The following is a 25303-nucleotide window of genomic DNA, read 5'->3' as shown; positions in this document are numbered from 1 at the left end:
CGGTGAGTGTTTTGCAAGTACTATAGCTCGCACAGTAGCTAGCCTACTAACACCAAGAATCATCAAACAAGCCCTGCTGATATGATAAACAGTTCAAACTTACATCTAAGCATGCCATATATTACATCAAAAGCTGGTGAGGATACATCTGTTTCCATAACTCGGAGAGGGTTCGCATGATTCACTATCAAACAAAAGTAGCAAGTACCGCCCACACAAGACAGTGCACTAGCCCTAAGATGGTTTGATAACATGCATCGTTCTGGTAATTAAACACAGGGCAATGCAAACTACCCTGAAGGATTAGCGCGACCAACTATTTCTTGTCATCGATCTCTCGGGCAATGACCACAGCACGGACAGCGGCATGGGAATCGATCTCTGGGGCGATGTCCACAGGACTGACCGCGACATCGGAATCGATCTCTGGGGCGATGTCCACAGGATGGACAGCGGCATCGGAATCGATCTCCGGGGCGATGCCAACAGGACGGACCGCGACATCGAAAACGATCTCTGGGGCGTTGTCCACAGGACGGGCCGCGACATCGGAATCATCAAGGACGTCCACCGGCACCTGCACAACCCTAACATATTAGCAAGCACATTGCAAATAATCAAAAACCACAACTATGGTAATAAGCCATTATTTTTTACCTTGTGCAGCTCACCGGGGGATCCCATCCCTCCGGGGGCCATCTCCTCGTCCTCGATGGGGGCCATCACCTTGCCAGGGGAATACTGCTTCTCAACGGCGACTATCTCCTCAAACTCGGCCTTGAGCCTCGCATAGGTGGCCATCAGAGTTTCTGGGGTAGGCACGGTGGGGCCCTTGCTGTTCTTCCAACTTTCTTTGAGGAGTTCGTCCGCCAACGTCGTCAACTCTTTGGCCAGTGCTTGTTTCTTGGAGTTCTTCGTCTCCATGGGTTGGCCCGCCAACATGGTCAACTCGTTGGTCGGTGCTCGCTTCCTGGAGATCGCTGTCTCCAGTGGGTTGTCCGCCGGCAACTCTTTGCCTAGTGCTCCAGGATCCATCAATGAACTGACAAACAAAAAGCAATCGAAAGGAAACCACAATCGCAATGAAAACGGGAAAAGAATAGGCTGTGAGAATCGGTCGGTGCTTCGCAAAAAGAAGATTCTTGGAATGAAAATATAGCAGCATCACTGATTCGCCCACCTTTCCTTCGTCGGTACAGAAGAAAAATGGCAGAAGTGAGTAGCCTGGAGTGAGGTTTTCTTCAAGAAAGGGGAGAAAGGGCTTCAACGAGCGTTCCAGTGAAATGATGGTTGCTTCGTCCAGTCCAACTTCGAGGCCACTTTACCACTGCTGGTAAAGGTGTGGGTTTTGTGATATGACGGGTCATGACGGCCACACCGGGGTGACCGGTGAGTTTCGACTGTAGCACCTCGCTGTGATTTGGTGGATGGCACGCGGGCCCGGATGCTTTGATGTCCCGCATGTAGATAGAGCGGCTAGTCATATAGGAGTGCTCAATATTGTGCACCGCGATCAAGGCGGAGAGGAAAACGAGAGAACTACGTAATTAATGCATGAGTTTAATTAGGGTAGTTTTGTAAAGTACGAGATACATTCCTCCAATCGCAAAATGCCTTGGTTGATGAGATTGAGATTTGAGCCCTATAAACCGGAAGGGAGGGAGTACTGCACGCGGTGTAGTCTAGTCACTTGTTGAAATCTCTAGAAAGGCAAATACTCCTTTCCGGTTTACAGGGCTATACTAGCAAGTACTAGTACTACAATAGTGGGATCAAATAGAAATTCTGTCGCATGCAAGAGCCTGGCTATATGCATGCTCCAAGGCACCGCACCACGCGAGCGTTCGCAACTGCCACGTTCGGGTTGCGCTTGGCTCTTCGCCTCTTCGAGAAGACGAACAATGATGTTACTCCTACTTCTACAGTATCGAATCCACTGCTGCATGTCCGTCCACCTCGTGCGGGAGGGATAGCGTGTAGCGAAAGCTCCTACTAGTCCTGCCAGCCACCACGCTCATGCGCGAGGGAGGGACGCAGCTTCATTGACTTACTGCTCCTGCCTTTGCGTCTATGACAGGTGGGCCCAACAGGTGGTTGGCCCACCTGTCATGCAGCCAAAGGCAGGTGCAGTTAAGGCACCGGAGCTCAGTCCGCGAGGGAGAGGGCGTTGTAGTAATCAAACTTCTCGGTCTTGTACGAGTTGACGCGACACATCAAAGCACTGCACTCGATATAAGTCTTTTTACACATTTCAAATGGACTACAACATACGGATGTATGTAGACATATTTTGCTTCGTATGTAGTCACTTGTTGCAATCTCTAAAAAGACTTATATTTGGAAACGGAGGGAGTACAACGCATGCATGCATGCCGTGACTTCCCTTTTGATACTTGCATGTGTTGATTTGATGCACCTTGCCAAATTTTGACTATAAATTTAACTAACCAAATTTTCATGCATGTCACAAAAAATTACGGGGCTGTTTGGATTGTGACTATGTTTGTCTTATGTTGCCACATTATTTTTCCCACACTTGCCTAACTTGAGTTGCTCAAATTGTTAGACACACTTTGGCTTGCCTAAGGGAATCTTGCCACACTTTTTGTGTCTATGACATGTGGGGTTCACTGCTAATAAAAAAATTCTTGTCTTAGGTGTGGCTAATAAAAAGACTTATATTTAGGAACGGAGGGAGTAGAAAATATAAATAATAATGCATGTTGGGGCAACCCACGTTTCCGATAATTTTAGCCGTGGGCTTGTTCACAATTTTTACGAGGGGGTGGTTTTTCATTTAATGGAGGGACTTGTACCAGACTTGAACGATACAAAGTGCGACCTGGCACACCGTAACACCACTTGGAACAAGCGGGTAGCTATCTCAAAAAACAATCAACAACTAAAAAACGGCGACCTGGCATGTAGTACACAATTTTAAACGATTGTTTTGATGGAGTGAAAAAGGAAAACTACCCCACTACGTATATATAGGTCGAAGCCTCCGCGCTTGCTAGCTAGGGTTGCTCTATTCACACACTCTCATCCTCTCCAGATCTAAACAAGATAGGGGTGGTAACACTGTCTTTCTCCCTTCAAAAAACACTGTCTTTCTATCCTCACCGCTGGTTACAGATCCGGACGTATCCCCCTCCGCCGGTGAAGGGGAGGAGGGGTAGCGTTTAGGCCGTGGTCGATAGCGAGGGAGGAGACCCACTGCCAGCCGCACCCTTATCTCTGGCCGAGCGCCAGCGCGGGAGGTCCTCCGATCCCTTCGTCGTTGCCCTAGTGTGGCCGGATCCGGCCTCCTGCCGCCCACCTATCCACATCCCGACGACCTTTAGGTATATCTTCCTTCGAAACGGCCTTAGCTATACTTCCCCAGCTCGCTATGTCGCTGCATGTGCATCATTTTCTACCTCTCAGCCCCTCTCGATCGGATGGTCCAACGTCACATTTTTTTCTTCTATTGTTAGAGGTAAAGCTACGTCATGGAATCGAATCTTGTACTTGGTTGAAACAAGAAATAAAGTGGGGGTGGGGGAATTTAGTATGTACATCGGACTTGGTACAAACAGGATGGAAAGGGGGTGAAAGTAGTACAGACTAGTCATCCAACCAGTCTCTCAGTCGAAAAGGGAAATATAGGGGTAACGCTATACACAGTGGTATGACCAGGACTAGATTTGCTATCCACACATAGGAGTAGGTGGCTATAGTGAAAAAAATGGGACCAACCCAGATATGTTTCTTGGATGTTTGTTTCTCGGGGCAACAAACTATGAATCACCACTTTATGCCCCTGTTTAGGTACATGGTGCTGGACTGCTGGTGCACCCACTGTCCCATGCCCTTATACCAAATATTTAGCTGTTCTTAATCTAATGCCCCTGATAAAAATGAAGCCATGCCACTGTTATAAGCCATGACAAGTTTAGCCAAATGTTTTTGCCTGTAATTGTTTGAGACTCTGACTGTTTCCTCTGTAGCTTTTTGTGCAAACAGGGATATCCATTTCACCTGGTTGCTGTTGTGACCTTTTGGTGCACTGCACAAAACTCTTCTTAAAAGAAGTGACTTTTGTGCTGTTTAACTGGAATGTCAGAATAGAACAGTTGGTTCATGTCGGTGGAACTGCAGAAAGGGAGATCTGTGTTCCAATCCTCATCATCCATATTGGCACCATAACCTTCCTTTAGGTAAGAATGATATTTAATGCATGTGTTCATCTCTATTTTGCGACTGCCATGAGAAAATAATGCTATTTTTTACTAGTACACTTGTACTCCCTCACTGACAAAACCAATTCTGAAATAGAAGGCCAATCATGTACTTGGTTTCACCAACTGGTGAGGAGAATGAGAAACAGAGCATGAAGAGGAAGAAGAAGAAGAATAAACAGTGCCAAGGCGATCTTGCTGAAGCCAGAGGCCTCAGTCGAGGCCATTCAAGGGCTCCGGCAACGACTACCTTACATGTGAGACGATCCTCCAGGGAGCCCTTCCACTTCTGCTGTCTCACTTAATTAATTAGGAGTACTTAAGTACCACTAATTTATTGCTGCCTAATTTTCCTGTCGGAGTTAAACAAATCTTTAGTAGCACCCTATGCTGAATCATGTACGTGTGTATGTTTGTCTATGGAGGTGAATCATGTGGTGGAGCAGGGAGGGAATATTATTAGTGTCATGACATAATAGTGCTATTGTTTTGCATGTCAATTTATTGCCATTGGTTCAATGAGGCAATGTTTTGCGTATTGTCCATCATGAATTTGATGCTACTGTTAGAGTAATATGCTAATGTCTTTCTATCCTTTCTCACTAAGCTAATGAAGGTTTCACCTTGTTCCTACTTGTGCAAACAGGGATCATGTTGTGCCAATCATACATTTTAGTGGAACTACACAAGACAATACAATGAACTGTATCCCAGCCAGTGCTTTAACTCTGCTGGAAGTTCTTGATAATCTTTCGATATAATCTCAGCACTGGTAAACAAGAGTGATTTCAACCATACATTTGAAGTGCACAAAAATATATACTATTGAGTGATTCCAGTGAGTGCTTTATCATCTCTTATGGGACTACATGAATAAGCTTTTTTCCTCAGGTTGGTACGGGCCTAAGGCCTTCATCCATATTAGTTTGCTGTCATCTCTATTTGTATCGTGCTACTGTCATGAGAAACTCCTTTATCTTTGCACGTTAAAGTTTTGCAACCTATGATACATGGCAATGCTTTGAGTGTTGAGCTAATTGGCACTGATTAAATAAACTAATACCTCTCTTTAAGCAAGACTACTATGTTGCTAACTTTACCCATTAAGATAATGAGGGTGCTTCTATTTGTTAGTGTATGTTTCATCAACTAGTCCCACTATTACAGTAATCTCACTCTCTCAATATATGTGCCAACAGGGATGCTCGATTTTGGTGGAACTGCACAAAAACTTTGGGTGCTTCATTGCCTCGACAGCTTCCGTCCTTTCCTGTCAGTCGCTAATCTGGGCCTGCTTTCTTCCTTTGCTGTCAGTCGCTTCGCTTATCTCGGCTTCCAGTCAAAGGAAATAGTAATTGATATGCTACCTCACACAGGTTGGTACTGGTCTTTATCCTGATTATTGTGCTTGTCATGTATTGGTAATTTGGTATTGTGCTACTGTTTGCCGATTTTATAAAGGAGTAACTTGGAGCCTGAACTCGCAGGCAAATCATTGCATTGGGTGATTTCAGTAGAACTGCACAAAAAGATCAGATGGACAGATACTTATGCTGCTGCTATGTACTCCAAAGTTCACTCAGACAAGCATCGATGTTGACAAGAAGTGCCTATATTCATTCGAGTATCAACCGGCGTCAACCAGTTGTCAAACTCCAAGTATTAGGAGAGTGAACGCTAAAAATATTGCTTGGCGCATAGCCCAGAAAAACACAGTCCAGTCTTTGGTCCCAACTTGTGCCTTTTGGTTATCGGCAGATATGGTAGCGAACTGTATGGCATGGAGTCTAAAGATTCCAGACAAGTTGGTTGACGCGTATATTCATCTGGCACTTAATCAGTCTGCACGCCAGGGATGCTCCATTTCAGTTGAACTGCACAAAAAATTTGGGTGGTTCATTTTCTCAACCGCCTCCTTTCTCGTCTGCAATGTAGAATTTTGGCGAGCTACAGGACCAAGATGAGCCAGTAAACTAGTTGGATGAAAGTAGTGGCCAAGTTGCTCAAACCTCCCTCGGCACGAGGCCACTATTTGAGGATAAACCTACAAGCAAAGTTCAGATTGTCTGTGCTGCCTCTTATGTACTCGAAAGTTTACTCGTACAAGCATTAATTTTAGCAAGAAGTACCTCCGACTGAACACCATTTACCAGTCTGTACCCTAGGTAATTAAAGTTCGTCCATGGATCATATTGGCTGTGATCTCAATCATTTGGATGCATAAACATACTGAACATGTGTATATCTGAATCTTTTTGTGAATTATCTATGAATATTGTTGTGTGATCTATCAATCATTTGGATCCATAGACATGCTGAACTTGTGTATATATGAATCTTTTGAGTTGTTGATAGTGAATGTTGGCTATGAATATGAACGTGTCCTGTGAACCTGAGTTTGATACGAATGTTTACCTTTTCTGTTGTACTTGTGTGTGAACTTGTTAGTATGCCTACTGTGGGGTATGTGACGTGTGGGTGTCAACGGCACACCTTCTTCCCGAGAAGAATTGCACCTGCTTTGTTAGGGTAGCAACGGCGCATCAGCTCTTTTTAATCTTTTTGCTCTGTCTTGCCCCCTCCCCCGCTCAACCCCTGCCGTAATGTTTTCGGCCTCAAAACAAACATAGTACTGCGTTGTTTTTGGGGCTTGATGAAAAATCGAGTGCTGGTTTCTGTAGGTTGGCCCGCCCAGCAAATGGGCTGCTGGTCCACCACGGACTGGGAGGCTAAAAATACAAGTTGTATGGTGCAGAGGCAAGTAAAAAACGCCATCGAGAGCCATCCACTGAAGAAAAAAAATCGCTCCTGATGTGCTTCTTCAGTCGTGCCGCCGGCCCCCTCTTTAATCCAGTTCGCTCGGGGATCTGGTATCATTTTTTTCCAGAGGGCGAACAAGTATCAGCTAGGCCTAGGTTTTGTATTTTAACATGTGTAGCCCACGACATACGGTGACAGTGGTTTCAACTTATTTTTTGAGGTCCATACCGGCCTATGGGCTTTTTCTTAAAGATTGGCAGCCCAATGTATTTTTTAACCACATTATATATATTTATATTATTACTATTATCGTATATTTTATAGAGACTTATATATACATTATAAAAACATCCTACGTGTTATTAACTTATAAAAGTAAATGTTTAACAGAAGTTGGCAAGGAAAATCCTGGTTGTTTTTGACTCACAGGCAAGGAAAATCCGGGTGATTGCGTGCAAAAGCTTGCGAAGATTTTAAGGACCAATGTAATAATAACGCGCTCATTTTTATTTTGAGCAATAACTCGCTAATTTGTTAATTATGTATATAAAAATGTGCCTCTCCGGTTTATTTTTTGATATTAATTGCTCCTTCTAACATAACATTGTATATATAACGAGCCCAGCTAATTCGTGTATTTGAAGGATGTGCAAATGGGCTGGGATTTCTTAGATAATATAAATGGGCCGCATTGACGCAAAATTATTTGTTCACCCAGCCCAGCAAATGGACTGTACATTCTAGAAAACATGGGTTAAATATATGCCACATTTTTGCAGGCTGACATGTGGGCCAATAGGTTGAAGCCTACGCAGGGCGTTGTCAACTTGGTCAACAAATGATTATGACATCCACAGCCATTGGATTTATATCCAACGGCCGGCATGCACCTTCGATATCTCGTCTTCTTCCTCCAGCGTCGCCGGGACCGCCTGGTCCGGCCTCCGGTGGCTAGCGGCTCTGCTTAGCACGCATCGCTGCGAAGCGCTACCCCACCACCGGCCAGGCTATCCCTCCACCCCTCCACACCTCCTGTTATTCTCCACCGACTGCAGCCCCACGCTGCACCAGAACCATTTATAACCCTTCTCCTCGTCTCAATTTGCGACTCCACTGCCGCGTCTTCCCATCTCCAAGTCGTTCCTGTCCGGGGCCTCGCCGTCGTCCACCGCCTCGCTACGCTCGGCGCGGCGTGGTAAACAAATGAGAGTCATCGGAAGAGGACTGTACGTGAAGAGCCTGACGGCTGGGACCCATGAGGTCCATGGTCGCATGCAAGGAAAGTTCCTCCTTATTAAGCTGAAAAAATGTTTCCTCCACCTGACAGCTGGGACCCACCGTCTGTATCTTCGCACGGAAGGAAGTGCCTCCTTGTTATGCGAAAAAATTATTCCTCCCATTGACAGCTGGGACCCGTCAGATTTGGTGGCTGACTTGTGGGCCTACTAAGCGGACGTGTACGCAGGGCTTTGTCAACTTAATCAACAAATGATTCTAGCAGCTGGACCGTTGGATGTTAATCCAACAGCCGTGCTCCTTCTTCTACCTCTGTTATTGCTCCTGTGTCCCGTGGGCGGCACCGCGGCTGTGCTGTCGTGCACCCAAACCAGTCAAGTTTCCCACTCCTCTCCATCTGTGACTCCACTGCCCTGTCTTCCCCATCTCTGGGTCGTTCCAGTCTGGGGCCTCGCCGTCGTCCACCGGCCTTGGTGCCCTCGGCATGGTGTGGTCAACGTGGTCAACAACCGAGAGTCATCGGAAGATGACTGTACGTGAGAGACTGACAGTGGGGACGTACCACGCCCATGGACGCATGCATGCAACGAAACGCGGCGTGGTCAACGTGGTCAAGGAACAACTTCCATCGGAAGTGTACTGTACGTGGAGAGGCTGACAGCTGGGTGCACGGCCGCAGCAAGGAAGTGCCTCCTTATTACGCGGAAAATAATGATTCCTCCACCTGACAGCAGGGACCCACCGGACGGGCCACCGTATTTTGCTAAAAAACGTTTCCCCCTGACTACTGGGACCCATTGGACGGGCCGCCGTATTTTGCGAGAAAAACATTCCCCCCCTGTCAGCTCGGACCCACCGGAAGTGCCTCCTTATTACGTAGAAAAAAATGACTACTCCCCCTGCTAGCTGGGACCCACCTTGGTGGGAGGCTGACTTGTGGGCCTACTAAGTTGACGGGGACGGAGGGCTTTGTCAACTAAGTCAATATGAACGTTGCTAGCTCCAGTGACTGTACGATTTCCATCCAACGACCGTAGTGCTTCTTCAACCTCTGGTCTTCTTGCTCCAGCCGCCCAAACCAGCGCCGGTCGTGCCGCGCGCTCCTGCCACCCGTGGCCGGCTGTGATGCCGCGGAGGCCTCACCGCCTCCTACTACTCCCACCGCTGGCCAGGCCATCCCTCTACTCACCCACACCCCCTGTTATTCTGCGGCGATGGCAGCCTCACATCGCAGCCGAACCAGTGAACCCTCATACTCCTCTACGCGTGGGCATCCACTGCCGCGTCTTCCCCGGCTCCGCGTCGTCCCCTTCCTAGGCCTCGCCGTCGTCCACCGCCCTGGTGCTATCGGCGCGGCGTGGTCAACGTGGTCAAGGAACGACTTCCATCGGAAGAGTACTGTACGTTGATAGGCTGACAGCTGGGTCCACGACAGCCGCAAGGAATTGGCTCCTTATTACACGCAAAATAATTATTCCTCCACCTGACAGCAGGGACCCACTGGACGGGCCACCGTATTTGCCAAAAAAACATTTCCCCCCTGACTGCTGGGACCCACCGGACGGGCCATCGTATTTCGCAAAAAAAATGTTCCCCCCGCTGTCAGCTCAGACCCACCGGAAGTGCCTCCTTATTATGCACAAAAAAATGAATACTCCCCCTGCTAGTTGGGACCCACCTTAGTGGGAGGCTGACTTGTGGGCCTACTAAGTTGACGGGGATGGAGTGCTTTGTCAACTTTGTCAATATGAACGATTCTAGCCACTACAAAAAAGACACATCCGTGACATTTTGGGCCGAACGAATTTTTTCTGTCATACTTATGACACTTCTATGACGATAATTGTGACAAAACCCGGTATCATCATAGATGTGGTGGGCTCCTACTTCTATGACAAAAAATTATGACAGAAAATGAGATTTTCATCCTGGGCGGGCCGGAGACACAGCTGCATGACATTCTTTGGGCCGTCCATGACGGAAAAAACCATGGTAGAAGCGAGGGCTAGGAAAATATCGGGGTGTTCCCGGTTACGGTGGGTGTGGTCAGGGCCGAGCGATGCATAGAGGTTTGCGCGTTTCTCTCATACACGCACGCACGTGTGTGCGAGGCGTTGGGATCTAACTGAACCCGAGCGATTGCACTGCAGGCTACGCGTTACTGTACCCGAGCAATCGATAGATGGCTGTTAACTGAAATCGATCGAGCGATTCCTTCACTACTGCTGCTAACTGAAGCCGATCGATGCTGCCTCTGGATGAACAGTGAGCGTTGCTGGTGGGGTTGGGATGAACAGTTCCCGATGGGGGTGGATGAACAGGACACCGTGGTGTTGCCTCTGGATGAACAGGACCCCGATCGATCGAGCCGGTTGGGGCTGGATGAACAGGACCCCATGGAGGGCTGGATGAACAGGACCACCCCGTGGAGGGCTGGATGAACAATAGACGGTGGAGGGCTGGATGGACAGTAGCCCGTGGAGGGGTGGTTGAACAGGAGCCCGTGGAGAGGGCTGGTTGAACAGTAGCCAGTGGAGTAGCACACGGTGGAGGCTGGATGAACAGGAGCCCGTGGATGAACAGTCGCAGGTGGAGGCTGGAGGAGGTCGACGGTGGATGAACAGTAGCCCGTGGAGGCTGGAGGGGGTCGACAGTGGAGATGAACAGTATCCCGTGGAGTCCCGTTTTGCGGTACGCCACACCCCTCCCGATGAACACGACCCCCGTTTTGACCGTAGCGCTCGAACACAAGTCCGTTTCCTCCGTTTTGCGGTACGCCACACCCCTCTCGATCAACAGGACCCCCGTTTCGACCGTAGGAGGTCCGTTTCCTCCGTTTTAGGGTACGCCAAACCCCACCCGATGAACAGGATCCCGTTTCGAACGTGGCCGGTCGAACACAAGGCCGTTTCCTCCGTTCTGCGGTATGCCAGGCCTCGTTTCCATCGGCTGTTCCATCCAAGCCCTCCCGATGAACACGACAACGCATTCCGTTCCGACCCAGCCGGTTGGCTCCCCATGAACACGACGACGACGCAGTTTCTCCGTTCCGACCCAGCCATGTACACGAGCCTGGCCGTACGTATGCACGAGTAGGCGTTCGAGACCCCGCCTGTATGTATGTATGTGGCCGTATTTTCTTTCTTGCACACTGGCCGCTGTACGTACGTGTACATGCTACGTGCGTGCCTCTACTACGACACGTGCGTGCTCTGCATCGACCAGTATGTACGTACACATTCGCGACCAGAATGACAACGCTACGTACGCTTCGACCAGGTGGGTCCCGACTGTCAGGCACTTCCTTGCGTGCGAAGATGTAGCTGGTGGGTCCCATCAGTCAGGGGGAAACGTTTTTTTCGCAAAATACGGTGGCCCGTCCGGTGGGTCCCTGCTGTCTGGTGGAGGAATGATTATTTTGCACGTAATAAGGAGGCACTTCCTTGCGGCCGCCGTGGACCCAGCTGTCAGCCTCTCCACGTACAGTACTCTTCCGATGGAAGTCGTTCCTTGACCATGTCGACCACGTCGCGCCGAGAGCACCGGGGTGGTGGACAACGGGGAGGCGTAGCAAGGGGACGACGCAGAGCCGGGGAAGACACGGCAGTGGAAGCCCGCACGGAGAGGAGTACGAGGGTTCACTGGTTCGGCTGCGGTGTGAGGCTACCGTCGCTGCAGGGCCTGGCCAGCGGTGGGAATAGTACGGGGCGGTGAGGCCTCCACGACAGCACAGCCGGCCACGGGAGGCAGGAGCATGCAGCACGACCGGCGCTGCTTTGGGCGGCTGGAGCAAGAAGACCAGAGGTTGAAGAAGCACTACGACCATTGGATGGACATCGTACGGTCACTGGAGCTAGAATCATTCATATTGACTAAGTTGACAAAGCACTTCGTCCCCGTCAACTTAGTAGGCCCACAAGTCAGCCTCCCACGAAGGTGGGTCCCAACTAGCAGGGGGAGTATTCATTTTTTTGTGCGTAATAAGGAGGCACTTCCGATGGGTCCGAGCTGATAGCGGGGGGAACGTTTTTTTCGCGAAATACGGTGGCCCGTCCGGTGGGTCCAAGCAGTTGGGGGGAAACATTTTTTTGCCAAATACGGTGGCCCGTCCGGTGGGTCCCTGCTGTTAGGTGGAGGAATAATTATTTTCCGCGTAATAAGGAGGCACTTCCTTGCGGCTGCCGTGGACCCAGCTGTCAGCCTCTCCACGTACAGTACTCTTCCGATTGAAGTCGTTCCTTGACCACATTGACCGCGCCACACCGAGAGCACCAGGGCGGTGGACGACGGTGATACGTCTCCAACGTATCTATAATTTTTTATTGCTCCATGCTATATTATATTATGTTTTGGACATTATTGGGCTTTATTAATCACTTCTATATTATTTTTGGGACTAACCTATTAACCGGAGGCCCAGCCCAGAATTGCTGTTTTTTGCCTATTTCAGAGTTTCGCAGAAAAAGAATATCAAACGGAGTCCAAACGGAATGAAACCTTTGGGAACGTGATTTTTGGAACAAACATGATCCAGAGGACTTGGACCCTACGTCAAGAATCAAAAGAGGAGGCCACGATGTAAGGGGCGTGCCTACCCCCAGGCGCGTCCTCCACCCTCGTGGGCCCCCTGGTTGTCCATCGACGTACTCCTTCCTCCTATATATACCTATGTACCCCCAAACGATCAGATACTGAGCCAAAAACCTAATTCCACCGCTACAACCTTCTGTACCCACGAGATCCCATCTTGGGGCCTGTTCCGGAGCTCCGCCGGAAGGGGCATCGATCACGGAGGGCTTCTACATCAACACCATAGCCCCTCCGATGAAGTGTGAGTAGTTTACCTCTGACCTTCGGGTCCACAGTTATTAGCTAGATGGCTTCCTCTTTCTTTTTGGATCTCAATACAATGTTCTCCCCCTCTCTCGTGGAGATCTATTCGATGTAATCTTCTTTTTGCGGTGTGTTTGTTGAGACCGATGAATTGTGGGTTTATGATCAAGTTTATCTATGAACAATATTTGAATCTTCTCTGAATTCTTTTATGTATGTTGGTTATCTTTGCAAGTCTCTTAGAATTATCAGTTTGGTTTGGCCTACTAGATTGATCTTTCTTGCAATGGGAGAAGTGCTTAGCTTTGGGTTCAATCTTGCGGTGTTCTTTCCCAGTGACAGTAGGGGCAGCAAGGCACGTATAGTATTGTTGCCATCGAGGATAACAAGATGTTTTTTTTATCATATTGCATGAATTTATCCCTCTACATCATGTCATCTTGCTTAAGGCGTTACTCTGTTCTTATGAACTTAATACTCTAGATGCATGCTGGATAGCGGTCGATGTGTGGAGTAATAGTAGTAGATACAGGCATGAGTCGGTCTACTTGTCTCGGACGTGATGCCTATATACATGATCATACCTAGATATTCTCATAACTATGCTCAATTCTGTCAATTGCTCAATAGTAATTTGTTCACCCACCATAAAATACTTATGCTCTTGAGAGAAGCCACTAGTGAAACCTATGGCCCCTGGGTCTATCTTCATCATATTAATCTTCCAACACTTAGTTATTTCCGTTGCTTTTATTTTACTTTGTATCTTTATCACAAAAATACCAAAAATATTATCCTATCATATCTATCAGATCTCACTCTCGTAAGTGACCGTGTAGGGATTGACAACCCCTTATCGCGTTGGTTGCGAGGATTTATTTGTTTTGTGTAGGTGCGAGGGACTCGCGCATAGCCTCCTACTGGATTGATACCTTGGTTCTCAAAAACTGAGGGAAATACTTACACTACTTTGCTGCATCACCCTTTCCTCTTCAAGGGAAAACCAATGCAGCGCTCAAGAGGTAGCAGACGGCGAGGCCTAGGAAGGGGACGATGCGGAGCCGGGGAAGACGCGGGAGTGGAAGCCCGCGTGGAGAGGAGTACGAGGGTTCACTGGTTCGGCTGCGGCGTGAGGCTGCCATTGCCGCAGAATAACAGGGGGGTGTGGGTGAGTAGAGGGATGGCCTGGCCAGCGGTGGGAGTAGTAGGGGGCGGTGAGGCCTCCGCGGCATCACAGCCGGCCACGGGAGGTAGGAGCACGCGGCACGACCGGCGCTGGTTTGGGAGGCTGGAGCAAGAAGACCCGAGGTTGAAGAAGCACTACGGCCGTTGGATGGACATCGTACGGTCAGTGGAGCTAGAATCGTTCATATTGACTAAGTTGACAAAGCCCTCAGTCCCCGTCAACATAGTAGGCCCACAAGTCAGCCTACCACCAAGGTGGGTCCCAGCTAGCAGGGGGAGTATTCATTTTTTTCTGCGTAATAAGGAGGCACTTCCGGTGGGTGCGAGCTGATAGCGGGGGGAACGTTTTTTGCCAAATATGGTGGCCCGTCCGGTGGGTCCCAGCAGTCTGGGGGAAACGTTTTTTTTGCAAAATACGGCGGCCCGTCCGGTGGGTCCCTGGTGTTAGGTGGAGGAATCATTATTTTCCGCGTAATAAGGTGGCACTTCCTTGCTGCGGCCGTGGACCCAGCTGTCAGCCTCTCCATGTACAGTACACTTTCGATGGAATTTGTTCCTTGACCACGTTGACCACGCCGTGTTCCGTTGCATGCATGCGTCCACGGACATGGAACGTCCGCACTGTCAGCCTCTCACGTACAGTCATCTTCCGATGACTCTCGGTTGTTGACCACGTTGACCACACCGTGCCGAGCGCACCATGGTTGGTGGACGACGGCGAGGCCCCAGACCCGAACGACCATGAGATGGGGAAGACGGGGCAGTGGAGTCGCATATTGAGTGGAGGAGAAGGGTTATAATTGGTTCTGGTGCGGCGTGGGGCTGCAGTCGGTGGAGAATAATAGGAGGTGTGGAGGGGTGGAGGGATAGCCTGGCCGGCGGTGGGGTAGCGCTTCGCAGCGATGTGTGCTAAGCAGAGCCGCTAGCCGCCGGAGGCCAGACCAGGCGGTCCCGGCGACGCTATAGGAAGAAGACGAGAGATTGAAGGTGCATGCCGACCAAGTTGACAACGCCCTGCGTAGGCTTCGACCTATTGGCCCACATGTCAGCCTGCAAAAATGTGGCATATATTTAACCCATGTTTTCTAGAATGTACAGTCCATTTGCTGGGCTGGGTGAACAAATAATTTCGCGTCAATGCGGCCCATTTATATTATCTAAGAAATCCCAGCCCATTTGCACATCCTTCAAATACACGAATTAGCTGGGCTCGTTATATATACAATGTTATGTTAGAAGGAGCAATTAATATCAAAAAATAAACCGGAGAGGCACATTTTTATATACATAATTAACAAATTAGCGAGTTATTGCTCAAAATAAAAATGAGCGCGTTATTATTACATTGGTCCTTAAAATCTTCGCAAGCTTTTGCACGCAATCACCAGGATTTTCCTTGCCTGTGAGTCAAAAACAACCAGAATTTTCCTTGCCAACTTCTGTTAAACATTTACTTTTATAAGTTAATAACACGTGGGATGTTTTTTATAATGTATATATAAGTATCTATAAAATATACGATAATAGTAATAATATAAATATATATAATGTGGTTAAAAAATACATTGGGCTGCCGATCTTTAAGAAAAATCCCATAGGCCGGTATGGACCTCAAAAAATAAGTTGAAACCACTGTCACCGTATGTCGTGGGCTACGCATGTTAAAATAAAAAACCTAGGCCTAGTTGATACTTGTTTGCCCTCTGAAAAAAAATGATACCAGATCCCCGAGCGAACTGGAGTAAAGAGGGGGCCGGCGGCACGACTGAAGATCGAAGCACATCAGGAGCAATTTTTTTCTTCAGTGGATGGCTCTCGATGGCGTTTTTTTACTTGCCTCTGCACCATACAACTTGTATTTTTCGCCTCCCAGTACATGGTGGACCAACAGCCCATTTGCTGGGCGGGCCAACCTACAGAAACCAGCACTCGATTTTTCATCAAGCCCCAAAAACAACGCAGTACTATGTTTGTTTTGAGGCCGAAAACATTACGGCAGGGGTTGAGCGGGGGAGGGGGCAAGACAAAGCAAAAAGATTTAAAAGAGCTGATGCGCCGTTGCTACCCTAACAAAGCAGGTGCAATTCTTCTCGGGAAGAAGGTGTGCCGTTGACACCCACACGTCACATACCCCACAGTAGGCATACTAACTAGTTCACACACAAGTACAACAGAAAAGGTAAACATTCATATCAAACTCAGGTTCACATGACACATTCATATTCATAGCCAATATTCACTATCAACAACTCAAAAGATTCATATATACACAAGTTCAGAATGTCTATGGATCGAAATGATTGGTAGATCACACAACAATATTCATAGATAATTCACAAAAAGATTCAGACATACACATGTTCAGTATGTTTATGCGTCCAAATTATTGAGATCACAGCCAATATGATCCATGGACGAATTTAATTACCTAGGATACAGACTGGTAAATGGTGTTCAGTCGGAGGTACTTCTTGCTAAAATTAATGCTTGTACGAGTAACTTTTGAGTACATAAAGAGGCAGCACAGACAATCTGAACCTTGCTTGTAGGTTTATCCTCAAGTAGTGGCCTCGTGCCGAGGTAGGTTTGAGCAGCTTGGCCAGTACTTTCATCCAACTAGTTTACTAGCTCATCTTGGTCCTGTAGCTCGCCAAAATTCTACTCCCTCTGTCCCAAAATATAAGAACGTTTTTCACACTACACTAGTGTCAAAAACGTTCTTATATTATGGGATGGAGGGAGTAAATTGCAGACGAGAAAGGAGGCGGTTGAGAAAATGAACCACCCAAATTTTTTGTGCAGTTCAACTGAAATGGAGCATCGCTGGCGTGCAGACTCATTAAGTGCCAGATGAATATACGCGCCAACCAACTTGTCTGGAATCTTTAGACTCCATGCCATATAGTTCGCTACCATATTTGCTGATAACGAAAAGGCACAAGTTGCAACCAAAGACTGGACTGCGTTTTTCTGGGCTATGCGCCAAGCAATATTTTTGGCGTTCACTCTCCTAATATGTAGCGACCCGACCCGAATGGATCAAGTCTCTGTGCTTAAGTGTCATCCCTGGATCGGTATGCTGACACACACAGTACTCGAGGATTTATAACAGAGGTAAATCACATGTATGAAGTAATGTAAATACTATTACCTCAATCCAAATAGCGGAAGTAACAAGGTTGTGGATTCCCATCAACACCAACGACAAAGTTGAGTGTAGAAATCGTAACCCTAACGTATCACTTACTCGTCGTAAGAATTCTGCAACATGAAACGTTGCAGCCCGAAAACGGGTCAGCACATGGAATATGCTGGCAAATTCACACCATAGAGAAATGATGAACAAAGGCTATCACTACATGCATATATGGCTGGTGGAAAAGCTCTATGGTTATACTGTTTTTGCGAAAAGCCAATTTTTCCCTACTGCAAAGGATTAAATTTTATTTAACTATCATGGTGGTTGTTAAACATTGAGATGGTTGACAGCATCTCAATCCCAATTAAGAACGTGATTAAACCCAAATCAAATTTAAATTAAGTAACATGATGAGATAAACGGGATAATCCAAGAACTAGATACTCAAGATGTCCATAACCGGGGACACGGCTAATCATGATTAGTTTGTACACTCTGCAGAGGTTTGTGCACTTCTCCCCACAAGACTCGATCTCCTCCGTTGGATTTCTCGCACTACATGGTGTTTGAGAAACGGATGATCGAGACACAGTCTTTCAGAAGCATTTACTCTCTACTCCGGGCAGACCGTTACACCTACAATCCCCCTACATCTGCTAGTCCACCTCTTCAAGAGCTCACACAACTTACTCAACTATGCCAGAGCCCATAATGGCTTGTGGCTGCACACGGAAGTCTCTAGCATGAATAATCTTATGATCCCTTTGAATCTGGGTGGCGGTCCATAGGATGATCACACGGGTACTCCGGGATATCCAAAAATACAGGCAACACTGGGTTCTCCAGGTGCCTCAATCCACCCAGATGTTTATTTAAGTAGCCACCTTAAGTTGAACCATTAATTAACAATCTCACATCTGTCATGGAAATTCACTCAAACCCAATCCACGTCTACGAGCATAGCATAGCAATATAAGCAAATGTGAAGTAACTCCCAAAGGTTTGATTGTAAACAGGGCAATAGGTACTACCTCATCAACTACTTCCCAATACCCACATGTTATCAGTCCTACTCATGCAATGTTTGAGGGTTGAATCTAATGCATAAAAAAAACTGGCTATGCAAGGGATATGATCAAAGTGTGAACTTGCCTCCAATGTTGATGAAGATGATTCGCACTCATAACTCTTGATAGTTCTACTTGTCACACTCCGGTCAATCTATCGTAAGCAAGCAATGGTAACCACACATAAGTAATCACTCAAAAGATCAGAAAGAACGAGGAAGACGATTCGGAAAAACATCAAAACCAAGCAAATAACTCTTGCAACATAAAACAATTTCTAACAGTACCAAAATTATATGAATTTGGCCTGATCGGAAAGTTTAGGTCAAGAGCTTCGCTTTGCAAAAAGAATCAACTAAATCGGAGCTACGAAACTCAAGTTACGATCAAAAGAAGATTCAAATTCAAATCTGATCTAATTCAAATTTTAAAATTTCAAAAACATGTTTGAGTTGGATTACTGGATAGATGGGATCATAACGAAGAAGTGGGCGTTGGTTTCGTTAGATTTGGACAAACGAGCAAAAAGTTGTGATCGTTTGAAAATCAGGGGCTAGACTGTAAAATAAATAATTACACCTAGGTCCCTGGCCGCGAAAATAGAAACAAAAAAATAAGAGCGTTCGCTGAACAGTACTAGGGAACGAATACGTTCGCTAGGAACTACTAAACAGAAAACTTTCATTAAATAACTAATCTAAAAAATACAAAACCGGCTAAAGGAAAAACCGCAGAAAGCCTAAAAAAATTAAACCGGGCAGGGCGGTTTTAAGGGTTTTACCGGCTCGGGCAAATAAACCGGCGGCGGCGGCGGTTCCCGGCGAAGTGCGGCGGTGAGGCGGAGCGACGCGGCGGCGGCGGCTCGGGTCCGGCGGCTCCGGTCGTCCAGGAGGGCGATGGAGAGGTCGGGGAGGGGCGGCGCGTCGCGGCGAGGAGGATGGCGGCGTCGGCGGCGGTCCACGACGACGGGACGAAGCGAGGCGGCGGCAGCAGTCCCGGCGAGGCGGCGGTGAGATGCGGGAGGAGAGGGGAGAGAGGGCCGCGGTGGCCGGGTTTATAAGGGGAGGCGAGGCGGTGGCTTGGCGTGCGAGGGGGCATGGGGAGGCGTGTCCGCCTCGGGCACGGACGCCGAGGTCGGCGCGGCTGGAAACCGAGCGGAGCTCGAGAACGAGCGGCATGGGCCGTTGGGCCGCGGCCTGGCTCGGGCGCTGGGCCGGCCCAGTCGGCGACGGGGAGAGAGAGGAAAGAGAGAGCAGTGCTGGGCTTCGGCCTGGCACTGTTCGAAAAGAGTTTTTTTTAAACATTTTCCAGACAAAGAAAAATAATAAAACGTAATAAATAAAACTATTATATAGGCATATAATATATCAAAATTTTCAGAAAAAGATTTCTACAACATGAACATTTTTGTGAGGTCAAATAAAATCCTCACAAATTTTCATAAAGCAAAGAGTGCTACTGCCTCAATAAAATCCAATAAAAATCATTTTAAAAAATACCAAAATGATTTCAAATTTATTTCTCTCCAATTTTCTGATGTAGGGAATCATGTTACCCTATTTTCTGTATATTTTTATTTTGGAGAAAAATAATTTGAATAAGACTCAAATAACTCCAAATTAAAAATAATTTCCAAAAGGACTTTGAATTTGACCTTTGAAACTCCCAACTCATATTTCATATGTTTTGAAGAAGTCATTTTATCTTCGCTCGTGAAAATCATTGAGTTGCATAAAGTTTCAGAATTGGAAATATTCTCAAATGAAATTCAAATATTTTCAACACCCCTTGTCATTTAAATAAATGGAAGAAGTCATGTCATCTTCTCTCCAGGGTTTTGTGGTGAAAAGAATTTGAATTCACGGAGATCATAAAAGCAAAAAATGAAAGTTTGGGAAAGTCCTTTTATTCCCTCTCATTTAACTTTCAAAAGATTTCGAATTCACTCACTTTCACTCAATCAATCAAACAATCAATCCAATCTATCTGTTTATTATAACATTCCAAAATTTAGAATTTTGGGATGTTACAAACCTACCACCCTTAAAATGAATCTCGTCCTCGAGATTCGGAGAGGCAAGAAAGAAATAGGTTAGGTTTCGGGTCTTCTCAAAATCCATCGATCATCACCGGGGTCTGGGGTGCTACCACCCTTAGAAACATTGTCATGGTCCCATCAGTACTGAATACTCCATCCTTATTCTTGACGGGGCCGGTCTTCTCAAATTCTCAAGATAATTCCTTCTCTGGCTCTTCAGGTAGTGGCATAACCTTTACCACAATTCTTCTCCTTTCATCTTGGTAAGGTTCTTCCATGACTGTGTCTTCTTAGCTGACGGGTCTGGCGCCAAAATTAAACAACTATCGATATCTCATGGTGGTCAACGATTTATGGTTTCTCTTGCAGGAAATGGGTCTGGTTGATCCTCACCGTATAACCTACGATTGGCAATAACTACCATGTACAAGGGAAACATTCTTATACCATTCTAAGGCTCAAGCAAGGTTTAATACCGTCGTCTCTCTACCATAGGTAGGTCACTCAGATTTACCATCCCATATAGCAAAGCGAACAATAAGAGTAAGTCGGTATGGTGATCAATCCATCCCGCACCCAAATCATTACCTTGTATATGGTTTAGCGAATCTCGCATTCTAACACTCGGTCATCCTCGCAAGCATTGCAGAATTTCTCTTGTCGACGAACCAAGTTCGGATAAATCCATGGATTCTACAAGCCAAACAAACATCTATCGTTCCTTCCCAACCCTCAGGTTTTTGCGTAAACTCTTATAAAATCGTCTGTCGATAAAATCGTAACTTCTTCCAGGGTTTTTCCTTCAGCAAGAATGTGCTTGCTTCTTAGCAGGTCCTGGGGCCTGTGGGCTATGGCCCATCTCATCACTGGTAAACCTTGAACTCATCATCGGGGAAACTGATCCTTAATCCAACATCCAACTTCCTAGTATTCTTAAATCCATCCAATTGTACTGTCTTCCTTCCTTCTATTGGCACCACTAGGACATGATTACTCAGACTCATCATCGAATTCCATTGATCCATATTTCCAACATCATACCTCCTTTATATCCAATAGTAATTCATCTCTTCATCCTCGGGGGATATCCCACATACCGAGATAAAAAAACTTATACTTATGAAGTCCATACTCCACCTCGTGGAACATCATTATCCCTTCCAGGGTCAAGCGTCCTTACAGGGGAATATTGGCCATCTCTGCATGGCACTTCTTCTTCAACTGGGAAACATGAAACACATCATGAACTCCTGACAGTCCTTCGGGTGACTCCAGCTTGTTGGCCACTTCTCCCATACGCTCCAAAACTCGGTATGGTCCTACAAATCTCGGGGCTAACTTTCCCTTAACTCCAAATAGTTTAACTCCTCGCAGAGGGAACACACGAGGACATGCTCTGTCTCCAATTTCATAGACTACCCCCTTTACATCCAATAATACTCCATACCCTCATATTCTTGGGGTATACAACATCTCGAGATAAAACTCATACTTATTTTGTTCGAAATCCACTTCGTGGAATATCATTACCTTTTTCCAAGGGTCAAGTTTCCTCACAGGGTACTACCACCTTTAAGATGCACAATCTTCCATAGACCATATTTCTCATATCCTTGAAAATGGTCAAAATCTTTCTTCCTAGAGTAACAACTCATAAAATCCAAATCAATACCAATGATGCTATCTTTATTGATTCTCAAATTATTACAATCTCCTGCATTCCATTACCTGCATCAATCCGACACCTCACTAGTAAAAGAAATGTCCACACTACTACTACTATATTTCTCGTTGCACTCAACTATTTATCACAAGTCTCCGTCTCCTTGGGCATTCTCTGGCAACGTGCCCTGCTTCATCACAACGAAAACATATTACTTCTGACATATCTCGGGGTTTCCTTGTGATTATATAGCCTCTGGGGTCCTCATCTTTCCTTTTGGGCAATCATTGTGGTAGTGTCCTGAATTTTTGCACCTGAAACATGTGATATGACTCAGGTCTCTCTTTGTAGAAATTGGGTTGTTCCTGGGATCCAATCTACTTCTCTTCCTGGACTTTTCCGTTCCAATCAGGGCTTCTATTTCCTGTGGGTCATACTCTACTTCCTCTGTCGGGAATTCTACTAAATCCCCATTCAGACAATTTTGGGAGATGTGTCCTTCTTCTCCACATGAATAACATGACTTGGTGCAGGGTTTAATTGGTTCTTCTTTGGGTGTCTCCTCCACCTCTTCCTTCATCACAGATTCCTCTAAAATTTCCATGAGGGCTCTTTTAATTGCTTCTTTCTTCTGCTGGACGGTCCTTTGTACCATGGGGTAGATGTGACACTGAGCAGGGTAGTGGGTAGTCCCTTCACACAAGAAACAAGTGATCTGCCTAGTTGGGCATTCTTCAGCTGGGTGACTTCCTTCACAATTAGGGCATTCATCCTTGTGTTCCTTATGGTTGTGTCCTATTTCTCCACAAGGCTTGTGTGCACAAGGTTTCTTCATATCCTTTCCATAAGGCTTCAATTTCTGGGACACAAGACGAGATCTTTGTAGAGTCCACTTAAATTCTTTCCAAGTGGTTACTCCTTGCCATCCATTGATGGTTTCGTACATCCTCCACCAAGTAGCAGCACCTCTTTCAAAACATTGAAGAGCATGCCGGGTCATATCCTTTCCGACTATAGGGTTATTCTCCATGTGATCCTCCATGTTCTGAATCCATCGGTCCGTCTCCAATTGACTTATCGGTCCAGAAAGTACAAGCTCATCTCCATTCATCCTCTATTGGGTCCATGGGTTTGGGGTGAGATAAGAGAGGTCGAGAGGGATGCACACAATACAAACAATAGTTTTGAAGATATAGGTTTTTTTTATTGTGGCTGTCGGAAAAACAACAAACAAATGACAGCTCACAAACGTCGCATCTAACGTAGGTATAATAGGGGTTTGGTCTTTTAAAGGTCAATAAGTCTTCAACGTCGCCAAACTCTTCAAGTCTTGTTAATGTCTCCGATGGCTTCTTCCAATCATGCTTGTCCTTCTCAAGTTCTTTTGCCAAATTATCTCTGTTGACGCGAAGTCTCTCGTGACGTCCTTTATATTTCTGGAGTTGCGCTCCAACTTCTGGGTCTCAACATCCTTGACATGAACCATGATCCTACTGTCCTTCAGTTTCTGACGAATCTTTGATGTCTCAAGGTTTTGCTCCTCTAGCTTGGCTACTTTCAGTTTCTGCGTCCTGATTTTTTCACGAAACACTTCCTTATCAAATACTATTTCCTGCAGGTCCATCTTAACTTCTTGATGTAATACTCCAGATCCTGGTGATACACCGGTCTAAAGTTAAAACTTCATCTTGCTGATAGGCGCTCCATCAGCCTTCTACCATCCAATCCTTCCATGCATATGCATGCTTAACTCGACACGGTGACAATAGCATAAGCGGACGATAACATCATGGATAGCCGTGTTTATGCCCATGTTACTGCCATGAGCTTTCATTCCATAACTGATATCTCCTGGCTTTGGGTTTTCTTAACAAAAACTTTGAGTTTCTAACTCTCCATGTTTTGGTCTTTCTCCGATACACCTTGATCTCGGGCATTGACGGCTTCCATAGTCTGCCAAGTTCCATAAGGGTAACCTTCCTAGGTCATACACATCTGGCAATTCTTCAGAGCCTTCAAATTCTCCTAGTCTTCGGAGTCTTCAACCGTTGTAGTTTCCATTATCATTATGCACGATAAAATCCTCTTCATTCCGAATGGTCTTAGTTGTCCGATATCCTGTACTTCTTGAAGTGGTCTTATCCATCGAATCTTCAGTGGTCAAAAGGGGAAAGGGTATGGTCTCACTAAAAGGGAATATTTGAATAAGACTCAGAAAAGGAGAGAGGTAAAAGATCTTTTCATAAAGGAAAGTTTTAGGGATAATCCTTCCTATGGGCTTGCCAGTTTCTAGGGTCACGTCCTACAGTCAACATGTGCTCTGATACCATCTTCTAGCGACCCGACCCGAATGGATCAAGTCTCTGTGCTTAAGTGTCATCCCTGGATCGGTATGCTGACACACACAGTACTCGAGGATTTATAACAGAGGTAAATCACATGTATAAAGTAACGTAAATACTATTACCTCAATCCAAATAGCGGAAGTAACAAGGTTGTGGATTTCCATCAACACCAACGACAAAGTTGAGTGTAGAAATCGTAACCCTAACGTATCACTTACTCGTTGTAAGAATCCTGCAACATGAAACGTTGCAGCCCGAAAACGGGTCAGCACATGGAATATGCTGGCAAATTCACACCATAGAGAAATGATGAACAAAGGCTATCACTACATGCATATATGGCTGGTGGAAAAGCTCTATGGTTATACTGTTTTTGCGAAAAGCCAATTTTTCCCTAATGCAAAGGAATAAATTTTATTTAACTATCATGGTGGTTGTTAAACATTGAGATGGTTGACAGCATCTCAATCCCAATTAAGAACGTGATTAAACCCAAATCAAATTTAAATTAAGTAACATGATGAGATAAACGGGATAATCCAAGAACTAGATACTCAAGATGTCCATAACCGGGGACACGGCTAATCATGATTAGTTTGTACACTCTGCAGAGGTTTGTGCACTTTTCCCCACAAGACTCGATCTCCTCCGTTGGATTTCTCGCACTACATGGTGTTTGAGAAACGGATGATCGAGACACAGTCTTTCAGAAGCATTTACTCTCTACTCCGGGCAGACCGTTACACCTACAATCCCCCTACATCTGCTAGTCCACCTCTTCAAGAGCTCACACAACTTACTCAACTATGCCAGAGCC

The sequence above is a fragment of the Triticum aestivum genome, chromosome 6D (genome assembly GCF_018294505.1).
Source record: "Triticum aestivum cultivar Chinese Spring chromosome 6D, IWGSC CS RefSeq v2.1, whole genome shotgun sequence".
In the NCBI taxonomy this organism is placed as follows: domain Eukaryota; kingdom Viridiplantae; phylum Streptophyta; class Magnoliopsida; order Poales; family Poaceae; genus Triticum; species Triticum aestivum.
The sequence above is the reverse complement of the archived record's forward strand: the minus strand, read 5'-3'. Positions refer to the sequence as shown.